This window comes from Cherax quadricarinatus, chromosome 20 (genome assembly GCF_038502225.1).
Source record: "Cherax quadricarinatus isolate ZL_2023a chromosome 20, ASM3850222v1, whole genome shotgun sequence".
In the NCBI taxonomy this organism is placed as follows: Eukaryota; Metazoa; Arthropoda; class Malacostraca; order Decapoda; family Parastacidae; genus Cherax; species Cherax quadricarinatus.
In genome coordinates this window covers 30,247,736-30,255,235 of record NC_091311.1, presented here as the reverse complement: position 1 = coordinate 30,255,235, position 7,500 = coordinate 30,247,736, and positions in this window count along the sequence as shown.

Below are 7,500 nucleotides of genomic sequence, written 5' to 3'. Positions count from 1 at the left end.
CTCACGCTTAACGAGCTGGGCGGGAATGGGGAGGAGAAAGAGGATGTCTGCTATGATTCAGCTCCGCCTTCGACAACACCGACCAACCCAAAGGTCGCACTTGCATCCTGGTGTTGACGTGGTCATGATGGCTCATTAAGATCACTAGCAGTACACAGCCACTTATGCTTTGATGTCTTTATTGATACAAAGTTTCACCTGCGAATAAGCTTATGAATTATATAGAGCACTTGATAAAGCTCACTCGTATGTCAAAAACTTCACTTCATTAAATGCCTGTTTACCACTTGTTCGTCTTTTGCCTTTATTAAATATAACATTACGAGCGACTGTTTGTCCTGATCAACCTGTACCATGTTGGGGATCAATTTACCCATCAGGGAATATCTGGTCGAGACTTCAGTGAATATCTAGGTAATAACTTTATAAGTCTTTTTTGCAGTTATATTTATTCAACCTTTCACCGATACTGTTCTTTACTAAGTGGATTTTTTTTTTTTTTTGATATTACAATATTTGATGCTTGATGTTACTGATCTAAGAAGCGGAAGGTCCCCGGGTTACAGGTTTCAGAAGCGTGTGAGGAACGAGGGGTTTATAAGGGACAATTGAAGTTTGAGGAACGAGAAACGCGCTAGAAACAAGGAATGAGGTACGTAAGAGATGAGTTACGTGTGAAAAACGAGGGAAGTGTGAAAGACAACGGATGTGTTTGGGACGTGTGAAGTACGAGGGACATCCTAATGACGTGCAAGGGACGAGGTAGGTTAAGAAGTAAGAGCTGACACAGAACATGCTTTCAGAGATGTGTCCCTGTAGACTCTGGGTCACAGCCGGGCTGCACGAGACCTCATGTTTGGGATGTCGTGCTGTACTCAGCTAATTGTGGTTGCATGGGTCGAGGCATTGCTCCTTTGTGTGTGTGTGTGTGTGTGTGTGTGTGTGTGTGTGTGTGTGTGTGTGTGTGTGCGCGTATGTGTGCGTATGTGTGTGTGTGTGTGTGTGTGTGTGTGTGTGTGTGTGTGTGAGTGAGTGCGTGTACTCACCTAGTACTTGTACTCACCTACTTGTGGTTACAGGGGTCGAGTGACAGCTCCTGACCCCGCCTCTTCACTGGTCGCTACTAGATCACTCTTCCTGCTCCATGAGCTTTATCATACCTCTTCCTAAAGCTATGTATGGATCCTGCCTCCACTACATCACTTCACAGACTATTCCACTTCCTGACAACTCTGTGACTGAAGAAATACTTCCTAACATCCCTGTGATTCATCTGAGTCTTCAGCGTCCAACTGTGACCCCTTGTTGTTCTGTCCCATCTTTGGAACATCTTGTCTCTGTCCACTGTCCTCCAGTGTCGTCAGGTCTACTTCCTTAACCTCTCCTAGTAGGACATGCCTCTCAGCTCCGAGACTAGTCTTGTTGCACTTTCTCTAGTTTCTTTACGTGCTTGGCAAAGTGTGGGTTCCAAACTGGTGCTTCATACTCCAATATAGGCCTAACGTACACAGTGTACAGGGTCCTGAACAATTCCTTATTGAGATGTTGGAATGCTGTTCTCAGGTTTGCTAGGCACGTATGCTGCAGCAATTATTTGGTTGATGTGCGCCTCAGGAGATGTTCCCGGTGTTATACTCACCCCAAGATCCTTTTCCTTGAGTGAGGTTTGTAGTCACTGGCCCCCTAGACTGTACTCCTTCTTCAGTCTTCTTTGCCCTTCCCCATTCTTGATGACTTTACACTTGGTGAGGTTGAACTCCAGGAGCCAGCTGCTGGACCAGTCCTGCAGCCTGTCAAGATTCCTTTGTAGTTCTGCTTGGTCCTCGTCCAATTGAATTCTTCTCATCAACTTCACATCATCTTCAAACAGGGACACTTCTGAGTCTATTCCTTCCGTCATGTTCACAAATACCAGAAACAGGGCCGGTCATAGGACTGACCCTTGTGGAACCCTGCTCGTCATAGGCGCCCACTCTGACACTTCGCCACGTACCATGACTCGCTGTTGTCTTCCTGACAGGTATTCCCAAATCCACTGCAGTGCCTTCCATGTTATCCCTGCCTGGTCCTTCAGCTTTTGCACTAATTTCTTGTGTGGAACTGTGTCAAACGCCTTCTTACAGTCCAAGAAAATGCAATCTATCCATCTCTCTCTTCTCTTACTGCTGTCACCCTGTCATACAACTCCAGTAGGCTTGTGACACAGGATTTCCCGTCCCTGAAACCGTACTGGTTGTCGGTGGTAAGCTCATTCCTTCCTAGGTGTTCCACCACTCTTCTCCTTATGATCTTCTCCATGACTTTGCATAATATACATACCAGTGACACTGGTCTGTAGTTTAATGCTTTGTGTCTGTCTCCTTTTTTTAAAAATTGGGACTACATTTGCTGTCTTCCATACCTTAGGTAGTCACCCTGTTTCGATAGATGTGTTGAAGATTGTTGTTAGTGGTACACATAGCGCCTCTGCTCCCTCTCTCAGGACCCATGGAGAGATGTCATTCAGTCCCATTGCCTTTGAAGTATCTAGCTTGCTTAGCAGCCTTTTCATTTCTTCCTCGGTTGTATGTATTTTGTCCAACACTTGATGGTGTACCCCACTTCTCCGTCTTTCTGGAGTCCCTTCTGTCTCCTCTGTGAACACTTCTTTGAATCTCATGTTGAGCTCCTCACATACTTTGTGGTTATTTCTTGTGATCTCCCCTCCTTCCTTCCTCAGCCTGATTATATGATCTTTAACTGTTTTTTTCCTCCTGATGTGGCTGTACAACAGCTTCAGGTCAGATTAGGCTTTCCCTGCTATGTCTTTTTCGAATTGTCATTGTGCTTCCCTTCTTACCAGTGCATATTCATTTCTGGCTCTACAACTGCCCTCCTTATTCTCCTGGGTCCTTTACCTTCTTTACTTCTTCCATTCCAGCCTCTCTACACCATTGGGTGAACCAAGGGTTCATCCTGGCTTCCTCGTTATTTCTGTTACCCTTGGGTACAAACCTCTCCTCAGCTTCCTTCCATATTGTTGTCACATATTCCATCATCTCATTTACTGACTTCCCTGCCAGTTCTCCGTGCAGGAAATTCTTTATGCGTGTGTATTCCCCTCTCTTGTAGTTTGGTTTCATTCGTCCTGCCCTTCCTTTATCCCTTTCCATTTGTAACTCTACTATGTATTCGAGGCTCAGAACAATGTGGTCACTGGCCTCAAGAAGTCTTTCGTGTGTGATGTCCTCAATATCTGCACTACTCAAGGTGAATTCTAGGTCCAGTGTTGCTGGTTCATCCTCTTCTCTCTCTCTCCGGTAGTGTCCCTTACGTGTTGGTACATGAGGTTTTACAGTACCACCTCCATCATCTTAGCCCTCCACAATTCTGGAGCCCCCATGTGGCTCCAGGTTCTCCCAGTCGATTTTCTTATGATTAAAGTCACCCATAATCAGTAGCTTTGCCCTGCTCACATGAGCCCTTCTGGCCACTTCAGCCAGTGTGTCAACCACCACTCTATTACTCTCATCATACTCTCGCCTTGGCCTCTTGCTGTACTGTGGTGGGTTATACATCACTGCAATTACCACCTTCGGACCTCCAGACTGAAGTGTTCTTATTATGTAATCTCTTGCTTCTCCTTGGCCTCCTCTCTCCAGCTCGTCAAAATCCCATTGGTTTTTGATGAGCAGTGCCACTCCTCCACCCCGTCTGTTCCATCCGTCTTTCCTCAGGATCTGATATTCGGCAAGAGCTATGATGTCCAGTGATGTCTCTTTGACTCTCTTGTGCCACTCCTCCCACTTAATCATTATTCCATCAGTGTTGGTGTACCACATCTTCAGTTTCCTCTCAAACACTGTGTTCTAGTAGGTCTGTGAGGGTAGGGGATCTAGCAGTGTGCCACGGGATTCTACAGCATAATGTAGGGTGGGGGCTGTAAATGTGGACTGTGGTTTGTGTTGGGATAGCGTGTTTGGTGTTTGTGGGGCTCTGTGGGTACTTGCGTGTGTGCTTGTACTTATTGCTCTGTCCTGCTCTGATTGTTCTCTGTTGACTCTGTCCTTGTTTCTCTTCCTAGCCCCTTTTGTTTCTGTGTTCTCTCCCTCGGCTACTGTCATTCTCTTCTTGTTCTGTCTCAGTCTAGGAGCACCCTCTTGTATGTTAACATTTCCATCAGCCATGGTTTCTCATGCAGAATCATATTCCACACTGTTTCTGTCTTGAAAATAAGTTTGACCGGCCATTTTCTTCCCTTCATGTACCCCCTATTCTCCGAAAATTTACTATCTCAGTCATGTTTTCCTTGCCTATTTCTTTGATGTTTTCATTCTCTTGTTTTTCTTCCTACCATCTTTCATTGTGTATCCTCCTCTCACTCTCCTGAAGCCCATGAATAAACATTGACTTCTTTCTCTCCTACTCCCATTGCCTTTTCCTCTGTGTCTCTGGATCCCATTTGTACATGGCCATTGTCTCCCTTATTTTTTCCTGTAACTCTTGGAGCCATGGTTGTGCCTCTGCATTGGACCTATCCCTCTATCCACCTTCTCCCCTCTCCCTTACTGTCTCCCTGCTCCCAACAGTTCTTCTGCTTCATTTCTTGGCCCTGTTTGGTGGACTGATAGGGCCTTAGCATAAGCCATGTCTCCTTCCTTTCTGTTGGGCTCCTCATTCAGTAGGAGTATACTTCCTTCAGATGCTATGTCTCCTTTGGGCAATAGTCCTGGAACTTACTTCAGCCTATTTACATCATATTCCAGGGCCCATATCCTGCTTCTGTGGCTTTGGCTTGTGACTCCCATTTCTTCTTCTCTACCTACATCTTCTTGTCCATTTTTGTAGAAAGGTCACCTAGTTTGCTCTCCCACTCTTTTTCCATCCTTTTAAATTGCTCTTCCATCCATTCTTCCTTACCAGGACCATCTTCCTCTGATCCCCTGAGCCTTCGACTTCCCCTCTGAACCACCATTTTGTGTGTGTATGTGTGTGTGTGTGTGTGTGTGTGTGTGTGTGTGTGTGTGTACTCGCCTATTTGTACTCACCTATTTGTGGTTGCAGGGGTCGAGTCACAGCTCCTGGCCCCGCCTCTTCGCTGATTGCTACTAGGTCCTCTCTCTCCCTGCCCCATGAGCTCTATCATACCTCGCCTTAAAACTATGTATGGTTCCCGCCTCCACTACGTCACTTTCTAGGCTATTCCACGGCCTGACTACTCTATGACTGAAGAAAAACTTCCTAACATCCCTTTGATTCATCCGAGTCTTCAACTTCCAATTGTGACCTCTTGTGTCTGTGTCCCTTCTCTGGAACATCCCGTCTTTGTGTGTGTGTGTGTGTGTGTGCTCACCTAGTTGTGCTCACCTAGTTGTGGTTGCAGGGGTCGAGTCACAGCTCAAGGCCCCGTCTCTTCAACTGGCCGCTACCCGGTCACCCTTCTCGCTCCATGAGATTTATCATACCTCTTCTAAACCTGTGTATGGAACCTGCCTCCACTACATCACTACCCTGGCTATTCCACTTCCTGACAACTCTGTGACTGAAGAAATAGTTCCTAACATCCCTGTGGTTCATCTGAGTCTACAGCTTCCAACTGTGAGCCCTTGTTGCTGTGTCCCATCTCTGGAACATCCCGTCTCTGTCCACCTTGTCTATACCTCTCAATATTTTATATGTCGTTATCATATACCCCCTAACTCTCCTGTCTTCCAGTGTCGTCAGGTAGATTTCCCTTAACCTCTCCTCGCTGGACATACCCCTTAGCTCTGGAACTAGTCTTGTTGCAAACATCTGTACTTTCTCTAGTTTCCTTACATGCTTGGCTGGTGAGGGTTGTGTGTGTGTGTGTGTACTCACCTAATTGTGGTTGCAGGGGCCGAGACTCAGCCCCTGGTCCCTCCTCTTCACCGACCGTTACTAGGTCCTCTCTCCCCCTGCTCCATGAGCTTTATCATACCTCCACTACATCGCTTGCCAGACTATTCCACTTCCTAACTACTCTATGACTGAAGAAATACTTCCTAACATCCCTTTGACTCATCTGAGTCTTCAGCTTCCAACTGTGACCCCTTGTTTCTGTGCCCCATCTCTGGAACATCCTGTCTCTGTCCACCTTGTCTACTCCACGCAGTATTTTGTATGTCGTTATCATGTCTCCCATGACCCTCCTGTCCTCCAGTGTTGTCAGACCGATTTCCATTATCCTTTCTTCATAGAACATTCCCCTTAGCTCTGGAACTAGCCTTGTTGCAAACCTTTGCACTTTCTCTAATTTCTTGATGTGTTTGACCAGGTGTGGGTTCCAAACTGGTGCTGCGTACTCCAGTATGGGCCTGATGTACACAGTGTATAAAGTCTTGGACGATTCCTTACTGAGGTACCGAAACGCTATTCTTAGGTTTGCCAAGCGCCCACATGCTGCAGCAGTTATCTGGTTAATGTGTGCTTCTGGCGATGTACTCGGTATTATACTCACTCCTAGGTCTTTCTCCTTGAGTGAGGTAAGAAGCCTTTGGCCTCCTAGCCTATACTCTGTCTGCGGTCTTCTTTGCCCTCCTCCGATCTTCATGACTTTGCATTTGGCGGGGTTAAATTCTAGGAGCCAGTTTCTGGACCACGCATCCAGCCTGTCCAGGTCTCTCTGTAGACCTGTCTGGTCCGAGTCTGATTTAATTCTCCTCATTAACTTCACGTCATCTGCAAACAGGGACACTTCTGAGTATATCCCTTCCGTCATGTCGTGTGTGTGTGTACTCACCTAGTTGTACTCACCTAGTTGAGGTTGCAGGGGTCGAGTCCAAGCTCCTGGCCCCGCCTCTTCAGTGGACACTACTAGGTCACTCTCCCTGAACCATGAGCTTTATCATACCTCTGAGCTTTATCGTACCATGAGCTTTATCGTACCTCTGCCTCCACTACATCGCTTCCCAAACTATTCCACTTCCGGACTACTCTGTGGCTGAAGAAATACTTCCTAACATCCCTGTGATTCATCTGTGTCTTCAGCTTCCAACTGTGTCCCCTTGTTGCTGTGTCCAGTCTCTGGAACATCCTGTCTTTGTCCACCTTGTCAATTCCTCTCAGTATTTTGTATGTCGTTATCATGTCCCCCCTATCTCTCCTGTCCTCCAGTGTCGTCAGGTTGATTTCCCTTAACCTCTCCTCGTAGGACATACCTCTTAGCTCTGGGACTAGTCTTGTTGCAAACCTTTGCACTTTCTCTAGTTTCTTTACGTGCTTGGCTAGGTGTGGGTTCCAAACTGGTGCCGCATACTCCAATATGGGCCTAACGTACACGGTGTATAGGGTCCTGAACGATTCCTTATTAAGATGTCGGAATGCTGTTCTGAGGTTTGCCAGGCGAACATATGCTGCAGCAGTTATTTGGTTGATGTGCGCTTCAGGAGATGTGCCTGGTGTTATACTCACCCCAAGATCTTTTTCCTTGAGTGAGGTTTGTAGTCTCTGGCCCCCTACACTGAACTCCGTCTGCGGTCTTCTTTGCCCTTCCTCAATCTT